General features: G+C 37.8%; 1 protein-coding gene and 1 non-coding gene across 2 annotated transcripts in view; both read left to right on the forward strand.

The window, feature by feature from the left end:
• The window catches only part of LRMDA (leucine rich melanocyte differentiation associated), a 736140-nt gene that overhangs the window by 510929 nt on the left and 208420 nt on the right, over positions 1-16791 (forward strand). The gene's annotated exons all lie outside the window — the stretch shown is intronic.
• On the forward strand, positions 10704-10812 carry LOC112305700 (U6 spliceosomal RNA). Its single transcript, XR_002974855.2, has one exon. It is a non-coding gene; the product is annotated as a U6 spliceosomal RNA (small nuclear RNA).

Below are 16791 nucleotides of genomic sequence, written 5' to 3' on the forward strand. Positions count from 1 at the left end.
AAACTTAAGAGAAACCAACTGAAAGACCAACGAGAATTCAGTAAGGAAGTAAGGTTTACCAATAGAGATCACTAGCCTTTTAATATTAAAACAAAATCCAGCTAAAAATATTTTAAATGAAAAACTTCATTTACAAAAGCAACATAAAAGGTAATAAGCTGGGAATATTGTAATCATACATTAACAACAATATACAATATCTTCACAAAGAAAACTTTACAATTCTCTAGAAGAACACAAAAGAGCGTCTGGAGATATGAATAGGCGTACCATATTCTTTCACAGAACTCAAGACTATAAATGTGTCAATGATCTTTTTGTTAAAATATAAATTCATTATGAAACTATATAACTACCAAAGATATACTTTTCTTTTTAAATGTAGAAAAACTGGATCTAATGTTTAAATTGTAAGAAAATAGCTGGGGTCATTCTGAAAAAATATAATGAGGGGGGATTAGTCCTACCAGTTATTAAATGTATTAAAAGCATCAACAATTTTTAAAAATGTGGTACTGGCACACAAGTCACCCAACAGACTAATGGAATACAATAGGAATTCCAGAACTAATATCAATTACATGTAGGACTTAGTATATGATAACATGGTATCTTAAATAGGTGGGTAAAATATGGGCTATTTAATATATGTTCTTGGGGCAAATGAGTTGTTTTTTTTGTGGAAAAAAAATTGATTCATACCTCATATCTTACACCAGGATAAATTACAAAGGGTTTAACATTTTAAATGGAGAAGAAACCTAAACCATGAAAATGCTAAGAGAAAAGACAGGATTAAGAATTCAGAAGCCCTGATTTAAAAATGTGAAAATGTAACCTTATTAAAATATGCTTCTTTACTCAAAAAAAAAACTTCTCCAAAGAAGATATATAGATGGCCAATAGACATATGAAAAGATACTCAACATCACTAATCATCAGAGAAATTAAAACCACAATGAGAGCCCTGGCCCTGTGGTTCCATTGGCTGGAATGTCATCCTGTACATCAAAAATGTTTTTGTTTCAATCCCTGGTCAGGGTGTGTACAGGGGACAACTGAATAGTGTTTCTCTTTCATAGTGATAGTTTTTTTCTCTCTCTCTTCTCTCTGTCTCTCTGTCTCTCTCTCTCTCTCTCTCTCAAATCAATAAACTTATTCCACTGTTGGTAGAAATGCAGATTGGTGCAACCATTATACAAAATAGTTTGGAGTTTCCTCAAAAAATTAAAAATAGAAATGCCTTATGACCCAGTGATTCCACATCTGTGTACATATCCAAAGAAACTCAAAACACTAATTTGAAAGAATATATGCACCCCTATGTTCACTGAAGTGTTATTTACTATAGTCAGCAAAGGGAGCAACCTAAGTGCCCATCAACAGATGAGTGGATAAAAAAATGATGATACATATATACAATGGAATATTACTCAACCATAAAAAAGAATGAGATCTTACCATATGTGACAGTATAGAGGGTATGTGCTTATTGAAATAAGTCAGTCAGAGAAAGACAAATACCATATGATTTTACTTATATGTGGAATCTGAAGAATAAAATATAAATAAGCAAACAAAATTGAAACAGACTCATAGATACAGAGAACCAACTGACCAGGAGGGAAGGGTATTGGGGAACAGGGTGAAAAAGGCAAAGGGATTAAAAAATACAAATTGGCAGTTATAAAATAGATTTGGTGATGTAACGTACAGCCTAAAGAATATAGTCAATGATATTACTATATTACCTGCAATAGCTATGCAGGTAGCAGGTGGATACTGGAAATAATGGGGGTAACTTTGCAAAGTATATGAGTGTGTAAACCCTATGCCTGAAACTAATGCAAAATAATATTGCATATAAACTGTAACTTAAAAATAAAATTTAAAAAAATCATTAGGACAATCAGTAAAATTTGAATGGGGTCTTGGAATTGGATGGTAGTATTATATCAATGGTAATTTCCTGATTTTATGACTGTATTATAATTATGTATTTATTCATAAGAAATACGCTATAGTATTTGGAGGTGAAGGGCATCATGTGAGCAACTTACTCTCAAAATGTTAGAAAAGTGTTTTGTACTGTTTTTACATTTCTATTATAAATTTGAGATTGTTTCAAAAAAAGGAGCCAAAAGATGATAAAATCCAGATCAAACCATACAAAGATGCTGTTGAAAAGCTGGAATTTTAAATCAGAAACCCAATACATATGCTTTAAAGTTTTATGGTATATATTTATACTTAATTGCATATACTTTTCAAAGCAAAAAAAGAAAAAAGAAAAGAACTTTTACATAGAAAGAAAAAGATCTGAAGCAAAGTCAAAAGACATACAGTGAACATAAATATTTGGAAATCATATCATAGACAATGATAGATTATGTATATTTTTCTAATATATGAAGAGTTCCTGGAAATATGTAAAAAAGTAATCAACAACTCACTATAAAAATAGATCAGCAATTGCACTCCTAAAAATAGTTGCATACATGTAAAATGACATATATACAATAGTATTCATTGTAGAGTAGATGTCCTAGCTAAACATTGAAAAAAGCCAAATTTCTATCAATTGTGAAGTGGCTACATAAATCATGGTACATCCAATCTCTGGAATACTGTGTGTCTCTGTCAAAAGAATTAGGGATTTCCCTATGTTGTTATATACAAGTGTCTGTGGCATATATCATTAAGGGTATAAAATAAGATACAGCACAATATGCATAGAATACCACCCATTTTGCATAAAAAGTACAATGATAAGAATCTGTGTTTCTAAAAATACTCTGAAAGATGAATAATAATGACTGCCTACGGACGGGGAGAAGTAGGTACATGGGAAGACTAGAGGGGGAGGAATACTATTCACTGTACATTTGCATCTACTTTAAAATTAGAATCATATTCAAAAATAAACAAATCAAATATAAAAGACAGAAATAAAATTCATATAGCCTATAACCTAGCGATTACACATGTCCAAAGGGAAGTATGCAAAATAATGTTTATTACAGTGTTTTACTAGTAATAAAAACTACAGAGAAATTGTATATGCCTATCAAGAAAGGAATGGTTAAAGTGTAATAAATCATTATATTAAATACTATACAGAATTTTTAAAAAGGTTAAAGTAAATTAAATACTACCACAGAATATTTTTCAGAACATATTTTTGAGCAGAAAACAATTTTAGTACAAACATTTGTACTAAATGTTTATGTAAAAGCACAAAATTACACAACACACATCTATGTATTTAAAAGCACAAAATCACACACACACAGTCTCATACATATGCATAAATGCAAAGGAATAGTTTTGGGAGAATGGATATAAAACCCCTAAAAGTAGGTACTTCTAGGAGAAGACCCAGTTTGAATTGGCAAAGGGTAGAAGAGGTTCAAGAAGTTTAGCTTTTTCAGTAACTGAATTTTTATAAAAATATGCTAATATTTTACTCATGTAATAGCAATAATAAAAATAATAAAAGATCTAAAGAGGTTAGGAGCTTTGAGTGATTTGTAACCATTTTGGAAACTTTGAAACCTTGTTTCCCCAAGGCTAGGTAGGCATAAAGAAATACTTTTTTGAAAATGTTGCTTTTTTTCTTCAAATTTAAATAATCGAGTGTTGAGAGTCCACAGTAAACTTTCTATACTCTGTCACTGTTATGGAATGTGATATTCATATGAACAAAATATTCTGGTAGATAAAGAGATACAGAGAAAAAAGTAAAGAGTTGGATACATATAATGAATGCATGGCTTTCTGACTTACTAAGAATGGGAGAGGAGACATCAGCATTAATAATAGCTACTATTAATTGAATGATTTCTTTAGAGCCAGGCACTGTGCTGGTATTTTACATATGTCCATATGTCACTTAATCTTGGAAATATCTCCTATAGATAGATATTATCCCTATTTTATATATGAGGAAATTGAAGCTTAGAGAGATATTATATAGTTTACCCGAGGTCCCAGTGCTAGTAAGTGTCCTTGTGAGATTCAAAACTAGGTCTAATACTGAAGCCTGTGTTCCTTACCCTGTTCTATGCTACACCCGCCCCCAATAAAGTACACTTAACAATACAACTTTACTGAATAAATTTTAATCTGTTTCTTCATGATTCAAGAAAGCACTCTGGCTTTTTCAGTATTTCAGGAATCCTATTACGAGCATCAATTATCAGGGTACTAGTGAAGCGTGAAAATAAATGATGGTTGATTGCAGATATCTCATTGAAAGAAAGCAGAGTAACACTGCATTTATAGGACCTGGTGCTTTTGTTACAGATAAATAAAGGTGTAGCAAAATCACTGTGTGATTTTGTGTGTGTGTGTGTGTAGCCTCTTTGTAATTAATTGATCTGCATATTCAAAAAGCTTTTTATTTCCTATATACTGACTTCAAATGTTCTGTCATTTTTGTCATCAATATCAGAACTTGCCAATGTTTGTAGAGCTATAAATACTGTTTGGATACATGAACCAGTTTCCCCCCACTGGAATTCCGAGCCAAAAATCTGACCTCTTTAATCTGAATTAACACAAGCACCAGTGGCTTCCTAGATGACCCCTTTGGTTATCGATTATAAATGCCATTTAGAGGAAACACAAGATGACTCCTGAGTGTCTAGTAAACTTCAACAACCACCTGAGAGATACCTTCAGGAGACTGTGTGAAATGGAAATAAAGAATGGCAAATAACCCATTGACTATACACTTTCTCACCCACTGAGAGCAAAACGCAGCCCAATGCAATTTTAGTACTTACATGCCTCTGGGGAAAACAGACCCTAAAAATCACCAAGTGCAGCACTGGAAAAATCCCTTAAATTTGTGCTATGCCTGGTGTTATAAAACCCAAGGAACCTTAGACTTCCTCCTAGAGTAAAATGGACTGGTAATTTTGTTTTGTTATATTATCCACCAAGCATAATGATAATGGGTCACATGCAATTTAAGAAAAAATTAAGTCTAATAAGAAAAATCTCTAATAAATACTAACAAAATCTCATTGGTATTATTGTTGGTCTAACCTTTCTATTAACATTTGTTTTTACATATTAAATGATCTGCAATATGTTGAAAATGAAGAAAGCAGTACAAATTAAAACAAGAATTTTTATAATACATGCATTGTGTAAATGCTTGCCTGTCTCCTCCCTCAGGCAGATCCTGGGAGATATGGTAGGGAGTGGTACTAGGATATAGCAAGAGATGCTTGATTTTAGATATGCTCAGCAATAAGGATGCTCAGTATGGGGAATAGATCCCATCATTAACCAGGAATGCAAGCAAGTCAATTTAAAACAGAAATTGAAGATCTGAATTCAGCCCTTTAAAAAAGATACAATTATCCTCTCAAATCAGGCTTCTTTTGGGCCAGTGGAGGAGGGTCAAAAAGCTTAGGGAAGCTCTGGTACCCAGGCAAAGGGGTGGGTGGAATTCTATGCACAATTGCCTATCCATCAAGGACAATGTGGTGAGATGGGGTAGAACTAGGGCAAATGTTTTCAGGAAGCTGTTATTAGATATGTGCTTCTCCTACATTAGAATCTCCTAGGGAATATCCATAAGGTAAATATGCTTGAGTACCTACTTCCAGGGATTCTGACTCATTGGGCCTGGGTTGATACCTGGCCTCTGTTATTTTTAATGAGACCCTTTAGCAATTTCTCTACACACTACAATTGGAAGACCACTGCATTAAATGTTAATAAGGAGTCTCTTTTCCCAAGTCTTCTTGGCCACGAGGTTTAAGAGAGTAGTGACTATTTCCAAACCCTGCCATGTGAGGTCCTCAGTGGTTTCTGAGAAGGACTAAGCAGCCCACAGGAGGCTAAGTTATTATGAAGAATTTGCTATGCAAGGCCCTGTGCTGTGTGCAGAGATGGCAAGGGCCCCTGCCCCTGAGGAATTTACACTTTAGACCAGGATGATCAAGACAGCAGACAGAAACTCAGATGAATGCATTGAAGTGTTATAAGTGCTATGCAACTTGGGCTCACAAAAGACTTGGTCATTGGGTGGAGGGTTTCCTGAGCCAACATAAGGCTTGAACAAAGGGCTGTCCATGGTATAAAGAACGGGACTTCGTAGAAGTGTTGCTGAGAAGTTTGAATACTTGGGTGGTATCCATTGATGGGTTGTAAATAGTGAATAGGAGGGAAGAACATCAGGTAACTCCCTAGTTTTGGGCCAGAGTACCTTTGTGGAAGGTACAGCCATTTTCTGAGAAATGGTACTTAGGAGGAACAGATTTGATCAGACGTGTTGAACATGAGATATCTGTGCTTGTACATGGAGATGCCCTAAATTATGGGTCAGAAAACTTTTACTGTAAATGGGCCAGATGGTTTTTGTTGTGACTACTCAACTCTGTCATTGTAACATATAATATATAAGCAAATGGTCATGGCTGTGTTCCAATAAAACTTTATTTACAAAAGCAAGTGGCAGGCCAGATATTGCCCATCTGCCCTAGCTTTATCCTCCTGCTATAAATGTAAGAATGGGATGGAAAATATAGACACATGTTGACTCTTACAAGTCTGTGTGCAAACACTGCATTTCAAGGTTAGTTTAACAAAGAATTTTTAACCTTCCAAAAACCACTCAATGATTATTTATTTAGAAAATAGATAATCAATGTAAATTAATGTAAATCAATGTAAATTAAACCATGGGAATGAAAAACTTAAAACTCAGGGGTGTATTTACCGTCAGTGGTAGGTAGAAGCAAAAAAATCTAATCCGATGGGAAAACTAAAGGGATTTATTTATTTCTAAGCTTAGTAATAGGTACGTGGATTTTTTAAAATTATTGTTCTCAATATTTTACATATGTTATATCTATTCCTTTGCAATGGAGCAAGCATTGCATGATAATGAAAAATAAGACAGAACCAAAATTTTACTGAGTTACCAGTTTTATATTTTTGAGAAATAATTAACTCAAGGCTCTTCTTCTTGTAAAAAGATGTCAGCTTGGGGGACTAACTTCTTATTTGACTCAGTTTCTTTGCCAGTCACATCACCTTTCCCACTCACTGAAGGTCGCCAGCTGGCTTCCAGTGTTTCATCTAGGCACAAGGCATTGGGGACTAGGGATAACACAGAGCAGGGAGGAGTAGCTGCTGTGGGGTCATTTGAGTTCCCCATCTTACGGAGAACAAGCATTGTCTTTGGCGTAGGACAGAATGTGGTCAAATTCCTCCCCATCACTTACCAAGTGATCCCACTGCTGTTTTTACATTAGTCCAGTCGTCTGGGCTTGCAGGGACACTGTAGTGGTTTTGTGGTGTGGAAGCTATTGCTACCTAATTTTTTACTTCTTGAATATCACTTTGTAGTGTCATGATTACAAGGCTTGGAAGAAGATAAATTCTCTGCCTATTCTGAGTATAAATGGGCACTTGAAATGAAACCACCTAGTTAATTTCCCCTTGTTGCTGGAGTAGAATCTGAATCCAAACCACAGCACAACCTAGCCTCTAAATCTCTATTAAAAACCACCTTGGCCAGTCTGGCAAAGCTTTATTTAAAGTCAGCAGAGAATTATAAAGTCAAAAGTGAAAAATGGTGCAACAAGAAAGAATCATAAAAATATACTGTATCAGTTAAATGTAGTCAAAGGCAATTTAGTGTGTTCTGGCACCAGTCCTTATTGATGCAAAGAATGTGATGTGTCAGGGGTTGGCAAAAACATGCAGGACATGCAGAATGAAGGATGCAGATCCAAACTTGACTCTGGAGCAGCCACCAAGGCTGTGAAAGATGCCTCACTGTTTTGCTATTATACCACGAATTTCAGGATACCTCACTGTCTTGCTATTATGCCAGGAATTTCAGGGAGAATATTCTAATTATCCCAGTCTATACATCTTTGGTTCATTTTTTTCTTGATGTAGTATATTTTTAAAATTAGATTTTTTTTCTTTCATGGAGATAAGCAAATTTAGAGGCTACACAAATTGTTCAGACCAAGAAGATAGTATCCTTCATGAGTGCTTTTTAAGTATCCATCTCTTTGATGTCACCACATTGATCTGCTTTCTCATATCTACAGTCCAAGCTGTGATTGTTTCTGCTTCATCTTGTCCAACTCCCTTAGTGTCTCATTAGTCAATATTAGCTAATCTGGTTAGTAATAACCGTAGCTACAATATTATGTACCTACCATGTTTAGGTACTGTGCTAGCACCTGCATGCGCATTATCTTACCAATCCTCACAAAAACCCAATGAAATAGGTCAAAACCACTTTTGGTAGAGCATTTGTTACAAACGAAGCAGTTGTGGAGGGACAAATGAGGAAGACAATCAGATTCCTTGGGTACTTCCTTTTGAATACTCCCACATTCAAAATCATGTTTTGGGGCACCTGCCTTTCTTTCCCATCTATGAATTCACATCCAGCAGAAAGGGAAAGTAGTTTGGATAATTCCTTTGGTTCTAGCAGATCTTCCAGTCTCAGTTGTAGATTCAGGAAAAGTGATTGGTTCAGTCTAAATGCTTTAGAGGATCTGAAAGAGATTAGAGAAAACTATTCCAGAGGATAAAGGCAGGACAGGAGGGAACCATTAATCTCATGGACATTCAATTCCCAAGAACTTTTTTGGGAATGACCAGAAACAAGCCAGGCCATATGCTGTCCATTTGCAATCCTCTGAGCTGTGGACTTTTTTTTTTTGACAGAACGAGGCCAGTGCTATTGCCTCATTTGAGGTGGTTCTTAAACTTGAAAAGGAACTGAAAGGTTGAGACATGCATGCAGAGTCAACACAGATGATTTGACGAAAGTAGTCCTGACAAACACCAGGGCTCTCCCAATTGTCAGAAACAGTCTCATGATGACACATTCGAAGCTTCCCAGACTGGCTCACGTTTTGGTAAATAGGAACAATCAGGAAAGACATATTTATGCTGTGGAGAGTTCTGAGATGTAGAGAGAACAAGTTAATTGTTCAGCCTCAACTGAGACCTTTCACTCAAGTCATTAATCACAGAGCACAGTCTGGAGACTTGGCCCCTCAGTTGGATTCTTCAGGCTGCTCTCCTGCTCCAGTTGAAGGCTGAGTCCAGGTGCTGGCCATTTGCGTTTCCCTCCAACTGGGCTGATTTATGAACCCAGAGATATTTTCTAGGTTTTCCAAATTCTGTTCCATTACTTTGTAATAAGAGGGGGACACATGATTTCTGGGTTTTTTTTTTCAGATTCTTAGTTTTAACATCCCTAATACCACAGATTGTTTTCAATTAGTCTGTGGCCTGCCTTCTGTGATCTATAGGGTAGAAATGCTATTCTGTGTTTTGAGTATCTAAGGTAAAACTTTAAAGACTCTCTCTTTTTTTCATTTGGCTGGAGTTGAAAATGCAAAATGTCCTGCATGAGGCTTTGTTCCTGTGATCCTATGTTCAGCATCTCAATGCAAATTAAGAGTTGGGAACCCTTAGTGACAACTCTTCACAGGTGTTGGAGTTATCCCCATTCCACCCCAACACATATGGTTCAGTGTATAATATCAGGAGGCCTTCCACACTTGGGCCAGGTCTCTGCTGACAGTGTAAGCCAATATTGAAGACTTCACAAGAGAATCTGAGTGTCAAAGGAGGACACTGTAATATTGAGGCTGAACCAGGTGGTGCCTGCCAAGTGTTACCTGTTTAACTGAAAGTTAAGCCTGATCTGAGCTGATAAGGAGCAACAGATCCCTTGGGAGTTTTCCCAAGTGGCAGAAATGTGTCACAGGAAAGTAATTGGAAATTGATATTTGACGTATCTCTGGGTTATTCTTTTTTCCTGATAGCACCAAAGGGTTTGGCCAAGAGTGGCCAGTGACTAAAACATGAAATCCTGCAGTCATTTGCTGAAATACAATCTCCTCTTTGTTGAAAGTAAGCAGCTGCTTCCTGATCCTCTGCTTCCTAGCTAGCACTTCAAGTGCAGAGGCCTGTGGGTTTAATTTGGGTGAAATAAGTGGTGAATACAGCCAATCCTGCCTCTTGATAATTCTCTGAAACTAAATCATCAATGGCAACAGAGTACTCTCTTTAAAATTCAAACCAACTTAACAAGTACTTGTTCAGAGCTTGCTACGTGCTCTGTATTGTGTTGTGTGCCATGGGACCCACAAAATAAATATCAAACATGGCCTATGCCCTTCAGGAACTTATAGAGTCATAGGAAGGATGATGTGTTTATGAAACACATTTTACATGGCAAGATAAGGTATCATGTATGTGCCAAAGTGAGTGAAACCTGGAAGAAGTACAGCAGGGAGTCATAAAATTGGGAGTTGGACAGACTGGAGCTGTCAGGGAAAGCTTTATGGATGAGGTGGGGACAAAGACACCAATATCCCAAACCCAGGACTCTCTCTCCCTTAAAGAAAAACAAGGAGCACAGTATCAGGTTACCAAGAGATTACGGAGCCCTCTTTGAGTGAAAGTAAATTTGTTCAATATGAGAATGGATTGATTCAATTCAATAAATATTTACTGAGTACATGATATGTGCCAACAAGTAACTGTATCTGATGAGGTAAAGAATGAATAATCCACATGTGGGTAGTTTTCAATGCTACCTTCTCTTAACATAGATACTTAAAGTTATTGCTGGTATATGTGATTGCAAAACCTATGACTTTTACCATGTACTATTCCACCTCTCAAAAAGACCTCCTCATGTTTGCTTCAGCACCACACATACTAAAATTGGAATGATCCAGGGAAGATTAGCATGGCTTCTGTGCAAGGATGACATGCAGATACTGCATTAAAGTGTTCTGTACTTTAAAAAAATAAAAAGAAAAGGCCTGCTTATCCAAGATATTTTTGGATTGAGGAACTGAGTCTAATTTTTTGTGCAGTGAAGAAATGACATGTCCAACTTCATAAGTTATATACAGTATAAAGAGTTGCATGCATGCTGGTTGTGAAGGGAAGGGACACTGAGTTAGGTTTGAATGTAATCCTAAATTATTGGGTTAGGGAGTATTTGGAACAGCATTTGAAAAGTCTGAACCTAGACTAAACTTAGGACCATAAGCAGAGCCCAACTTTCTGAAGGTCAAATTGTTCCTGGAATTTTTATTATTCACGTTGACAGCTACTTTGGAAACCCAATTAAAAGGGTCTTCTATCATTAGATTTTGAGACAGCCTTGCACTGGGGTTTTTGGCACTTTTGATGTTTGAAATTGGCACCACTCAAATATATTGGTCAAGTGACTAAAACTCTATCTATATTCCTCTTTGAATAATGAGGAAATCCACTATTTGTTCACTTCTTAAGGTACAGGTGTAACTGAGTAATTGCAAATTGTTCTCAAAAGAAGTCAGTATGATAATGGTGGTGGTGACAGTTGTCATGGACATGGTAGTCATTATTTCAAATATGTATGTGATTTTTGAATAATATAACCACAGAACACTAGCAAACTCTGGAAAGAATCTAAGATATCAAACGATGAGGCACAGAGGTGTCAGAGTTTATTTAGCTAAGCAATACCAGAAGAGGACTCAAAAATCTTCCTTTCTCGCTAGCAATCATTCTCATACCACAATGAGACTCCTGCTTAGTAACCCTGCCATTTCTGCCACCCATGTGACTGCTTTTTGAAGCTAATCTAGATATCAAATGTAAATGGAATTCTGCAAAAACATTTTTTTTTAATCTGGAAGGACCGGTGGAAGGAAAAGCTGTAAGAAATTTGAAATCACTCTTGATTCCTGTCATTTTCCTTAGTATCCTATCACTCTCTTAATCTCTAAAAGGTTCATCTTGGCCTCTGAGGGTAGACACGTACACACGGGCCCCATCACTCATCTGTATGCATGAGTATATATTGATATGCATTCCTCTTCATCATCTGTAGGCATTTTACAAATAATGGTTTGTGTGTGTGTGTGTGTTTTATCATCGTATTTTTTAAATGAAAATGACAACTTCAAAATTTTTTGCAGAAATAGTTTTTCTACAGTAAAGAAATTCCAGCGTGTAGGCCAGGGTCATCTCTGAGTCACAAAATTACATGGAGGAGTTAGCATGGGGAGGGTAGAGGCAGTGACTTTTTGTCCTTCTATTCTGGGAAGATGGGCAAAGTTGGCAACAAAGAAATTCAGTTAGTAGAGAATTAATTAAATAAAAATATAATAAGGTTGAGAATACAACAAAAAATTGTGAGGGTATAGAAAAGATAAGGAGGTATAGATACCTTCCATCCTTCTTCCAACCAGTTTTTCCTCTGAGGTCATTACTTGGCTGGGGGAGGAGTTGAGAGAATAAAAGGGGCCTGGACTTTTGAGTTGAGACTTGGTTTTGATGAAACTGTCTTAGAAGCTTTCTTCTTGAATAGAGTCATGGGGACTTTGTAGAGGTAGAAGGATCAGAGTGGGGCTCAGAAAAGAGGAGACAGACCATTCAGAATATGATCCAGCTTCTGAGTTTAAGGGTAAGAAATTACCACAGATGTCCATAAATCAAGGGGGAAAGTCAGCAGGATAAAAATCTGACCTAGGCTCCACACACCATGCTACCTGTCTGTAGGTGGATCTACCCAGCACAGTGATACACACACACATACACAGACACACATTTAACATTTTTTTATTGTTGTTCAAGTACAGTTTTCTGCCTCTTTCTAATTCATCAAAGCACTATGTAGAACAGTGTACCCAGATATGCAAATGTTAAGCTTTCTTCTAGGTTGTCCAGACCTGTTTATGTACCTAGGAAAAGAAGCAGAGGTTCAGAGCAGAAGTGCCTGAGAAAAGCATACTAAATGTGCTTTCCATTGACTCGCTGAGCATGAACAGTGAGGACACCCAGTGGCTCATGGAGCAGATTAGCTACAGAGACCTCTCTCTCCAGTGGGCAATGTTAAGTATAAAAGGCAAATTACCCAAGATTTTACATTCTTGAAGAGGGAGCTACAAGCATAGGGTGTGGCAACCCACATTTCCAGATTTTCTTGCCTCAAAATTTCCCTTTAGGAAGGCTACAAGCAAACCTGGCCTTAGCAATTCCTTCTTTGCTTGTCTATAAACTCCATATCATAATTATTGTTCAGATCCTTGTGCTCAGTGCCATGGGGGTATGAGGCCTCTGTTGACTTTGAGGAGCTTAGAGAACAAGAAGGGCAAACATGAGCATGCTAACGGGAGTGTGTGCAAAGCCTGTCTGACAACAGCTAGGAGACCCTGAAAAATTGGAGACTGCCAGCACAAGTGGAGAGGTGCTCCCAACCTCAACTTAGTGGCTGTTTCTTCTTACTGAAGAATGAGAACAGTAAATGGCCTAAAGCAAGTTAAAAGCAAATCCCTTAACTTTATTCATTTTATGACTGCAGTACTTGGTGGTAGTATTAGCAAAGGCCCTGGAAGTTCTCACAGGAGAAGTGCCAGCAATGAGGTAACTGAATGTTCATTCACCTGCTTTAAATAATTTCAGAAATAACATTATTTATAAAAGAATGCAGGATCATAATTGTCAGCCAAGATGTCATTTTAACCTTAGGATGTCCAGAAACAAAGGGATATCATATCCTTTGTTCTTGGAACACCACAGATGCCAAATTATGCATAGGGTTCCCTCTTGGCCTTGAGTGCTTGTGAGCCTGGAGGCAACCAAACCCTGTTTTCAGAAGGATGTTGCCTCTGGTGGTGTTCTCACCTGTATATCTCCCTGCAGCTCTGGGAGGAAGCTTGGTCTGCCTAGCTTCCCTGTGTTCTGATAGAGCAGGACACAGTAAGAGGGGAGGCAGCCTTAGAAAACATTGGAGGATGGGGGTAAACTGCTTACAGCCTCCATCTAGGGAGCTTGACAAGTGCTGAAGAAATAATTTATAACTTTTGGTTTTGTCTGTACCTCAACATATGCCAGCAGATGCTCAGTTCAAAACATGAATATTCAATTAATATACTATCAGGCATCTGGAGCAAAGAGTAGTGCTATTCAGGGTGTTGAGTAGGACTTAAGTGTCACCCATTCTAACCACTGCTATCTGGATGTACATAGTAGGCACTGAAAATATTTGCTGATTAGATTTTCTTTGATTTGAATAAGTTGGTTGCTTGGGTTCAAGCCCACATGTTTGGCACCCAGAGAAAATTGTGTGCTCTGCACCCTGTCATCGGCCTCATCACCTCGAAGATGGTTGGCAAGGCGCAGCATTCCTTCCTTTCCCCTGGTGAGGTCTCTTCTCCCCTTCTCAACTGATGCACTGTGGCACACGTGACTGCAGGGCACAGGACATGCTGTACACAGCCCATGGAGCTGGCTGGTTGCAGAAACTATCCTTCACCCCCCCCTCCATATTCACTGGTGTCCTTATGGTTGTGTTTTCTGACAGAGGACATTGGCATGTTGGCTAACAGACCACAGCTGGGCTTGTGACAAGCATTGAGTGTCCACTGGTCATTACAAAAGTGTTGAGTAAAGGCCTATTAGTTCACATCACTGCCCTGAAACTTGAGGAAATATGAGAAGGCCCATGGTAAGGGAGGAAGAAGGTTAAAATGTGCGTGGGAATATGAGACATTCATTAACTCCTAGGAAACAATAAGATAGGGTCGTTATAAACAAGGGCACCTCCTGGTTGCATTTGTGCTGATAGTAAGCACAACAGAGAGACAGGAATGGTTGCGTAGTACCCAAGGCCTCATTTCAGATCTGCCTCATATTCATTCCCCCATGCAGCTTGAAGCTCAGGCCTCAGTTCCCTGCTCTGTAAAATGAAATGAATGTCCCAGGAGATCCTTCCACACAAACTTCTTTGACACTTTGATCAGGAACTATGAGACCCTCACTTTTCCATAACTTAATGTCCCCCAAATACCTAAAATTTACTACTTTCACAGATAATCAAGTAGACTTCTAATATTCTATGTACCTTAGGAATGAAAAGTAGTAAAAGAGGTATAGACTGTGCCTAATGTATTGGTTAGAGGATAGCAGCATTTGAAGGTCTGTGAAGATCCATTTTGGGTAAAATATAAAGATGTGTCATGATTGAGAATTGAGTAGTCATTCAATATAAATCAGTAGAAAATTTTATCTTTCTTCATGGATTGTGTCCTTGATTCAGTTACTTATCTCAGGACTGAGGGCATCTTGTTGTCCTTAACTTGGTCCACACACTGCCGTGGTTCACACAGTGTGGCAACTGTGTGAGTAGGTACCAGAGGACCTTTGATGCCAGTGATAAAGGTGATTTCTCTGTAGTCCACCCAAGAACCAGGGGCTATATTTTTGTGGGTAGTTGTGAAACTAGAGACAAAACAATTTATCTGTAGTTGGACCCAGCAAATAGTGTAAGTAGAAGTTGTAATCCCGGGTGACTGACAGGTAGATTCACTATGCAAATGGTTTCCCTTCTCTTCAGACCCCATGGGGGTAGATCCAATAGGTTACCTATACAAACGATAGAACATAAGTTGTTAGGAATTTCTCACTTTATAGCTTTCTGAGAGGTTTCTAACAATTATTAACCAACTTGTTTAATCTCCACAATAATCATGTGAGGTCAGTATGATAATCCTGTGTGACGGGAGGAAACTGAGGCTAAGTATATTGATGAGGTTAGCTGTTTCTCACAGGACATTTTCAATGGATCCTGAAGGAGATCCCATCCTGAAGCTCCACAGAACACTCTCTGTACAGTTGGACTTATTCTACAGGTTAAGGCATTCCTGACTTTCAGTATTCCTTTTTAAAATACAGATAACCCTGAGAGAGAAGTCATATCAAGCATATTATCACTGTAATGATTATCTGAATGATTTTTAATAATCATTTTCATATGACATAGTTGAGTACAGAATACTAACATGTCAAAATTAGGATAAAGTAAAGGCAGATTGGGGTAGATTTGCATTGGAGGAGTTTGTCTGGAGCAATGCTTCTGGTAAAGGTGTAAGAATGGGGACCTCCAGACTTCAGTTCTGAATGAAGGGAATCCCTATTTAGGGAATAGTGGTGCCCATGATCATGGAGCAAGGAAGATAATGAAAACATAATGCTATTCATATTTTGGGCTTGGTTGGCTTCTCTGTGTTGGACCCACTCCTGGTGAATGGGGCAGGATTTTGATGGAGGGGGTCAAACCCACCCACTGCTACTTGCCACGTACCTGGGTTTGGGCATCGGTCCATTCCATGTGCTCTCTTGTTCTGCTAACTACTTAAGATAGAAAAATCATTCCCCTCTTGGACTCCAATATGTGCCAGCAGAAAATGAAATCCTCACACTGAGCAAATGTACCAAAGAACACTCTATAAACTTAATGAGGGAGATGAAGAGCTATGTGCCAGAAACCTAGAAAATTTAACACTGATGAGGTTATGACTATTATATGTTTAGTTAAATTGTTGACTCTGACAGGACGTGGCTGAGGAAATCTACCGTCCTTTTTTTCCTTGTATCAGTGATGATGGTTCCTTGGTGTGCTCTTCTTAGTTAACAAAAATATTCCCAAAAGTTAAATGCGGAGAAAGAAATGACATAAGAAATACTTTTATTATCTCTGCTCTTCTGGGAGTTCCCTCTAGGAATATTACTTAAAGCAGAACTTCTCCTGACAGGCAAATGAGTTTGAAGGGAAGGACTCACCAGTTCAGAGGTGAAGTTCAAGGCTCCTTAGAGATGCAGAGCCTCCTAAACCCTCTGCCTGCACTTGCCCCAGCAAATCTGTCTAGCACTATGCTGCCCTAGCCTTCTCCAAACACATCTTCCCCCTTCTACATTTTCCTTCCTCTCAGAAACTGACAAAAATTC

Source organism: Desmodus rotundus, chromosome 4 (genome assembly GCF_022682495.2).
Source record: "Desmodus rotundus isolate HL8 chromosome 4, HLdesRot8A.1, whole genome shotgun sequence".
In the NCBI taxonomy this organism is placed as follows: Eukaryota; Metazoa; Chordata; class Mammalia; order Chiroptera; family Phyllostomidae; genus Desmodus; species Desmodus rotundus.